Raw genomic sequence first — 1,076 nt, forward strand, 5'->3', positions numbered from 1 at the left:
ATTGACTGTCCTCATCAAGCGCAGCACCACCATTCCCCCCAAGCAGACACAGACTGTCACAACCTACTTGGACAACCAGCCCAGTGTACTCATTCAGGTTTATGAAGGTGAGCGTGCCATGACCAAGGATAACAACCTGCTTGGCAAGTTTGAACTCACAGGCATACCTCCTGCCCCGTGGTGTTCCTCAGATTGAACTCACTTTTGATATTGATGCCAATGGCATCCTCAATGTCTCTGCTGTGCATAAGAGCACAGGAAAAGAGAACAAGATTACCATCACTAATGATAAGGGCCGTTTGAGCAAGGAAGACATTGAATGCATGGTTCAGGAAGCAGAGAAGTACAAAGCTGAAGATGAGAAGCAGTGGAATAAGGTGTCTTCAAAGAATTCTCTTGAATCCTATGCTTTCAACATGGAAGCTACTGTTGACGATGAGAAACTTCAAGGCAAGACTAATGATGAGGACAAACAGAAGATTCTTGATAAGTGTAACGAAATAATCAACTGGCTTGATAAGAACCAGACTGCAGAGAAGAAAGAATTTGAACATCAGCAGAAGGAGCTGGAAAAAGTCTGCATCCCCATCATTGCCAAGCTGTACCAGAGCGCAGGAGGCATGCCAGGAGGAATGCCCGGGCCCTTCCCTGGTGGTGGAGCTCCTCCATCTGGTGGTGTCTCCTCTGAGCCCACCATTGAAGAGGTTGATTAAGCCAGCCTAGCATAGGATTAGCATTGTTCCACACAACATTGAAGGACGCAAATCTGTAGCAAATTCCATGGCAGTTTTAAAGTTGAGCTGCTATAGTAAACTGGGCATTCTTGATACTTGAACATGGAATGTGTGCACAGGGAAAGGAAATAACACTGCACTTTACAAGCACTGTATTGTAAATGGAAAATGCAATGTCTTAAATAAAACTGTATTTAAAATTGGCCAAAAAAAATGTAGGCATTGTTTGTGACAATATGCATGGAACTTGAGGGTATTATGCTAAGTAAAATAAATCAGAGAAAGACAAATACCATATGATTTCATTTATATATGGAATGTAAAAACCAACAAGCAAAAATA

General features: G+C 42.4%; 1 pseudogene; it reads left to right on the plus strand.

The window, feature by feature from the left end:
- LOC103091189 (heat shock cognate 71 kDa protein pseudogene) overlaps window positions 1–713 on the plus strand; it is a 1,925-nt pseudogene extending 1,212 nt beyond the window's left edge.
- The last annotated feature ends 363 nt before the right edge of the window (window positions 714–1,076 follow it).

Source organism: Lipotes vexillifer, unplaced genomic scaffold (assembly GCF_000442215.2).
Source record: "Lipotes vexillifer unplaced genomic scaffold, Lipotes_vexillifer_v1.1 scaffold1114, whole genome shotgun sequence".
NCBI classification, from domain to species: Eukaryota; Metazoa; Chordata; class Mammalia; order Artiodactyla; family Lipotidae; genus Lipotes; species Lipotes vexillifer.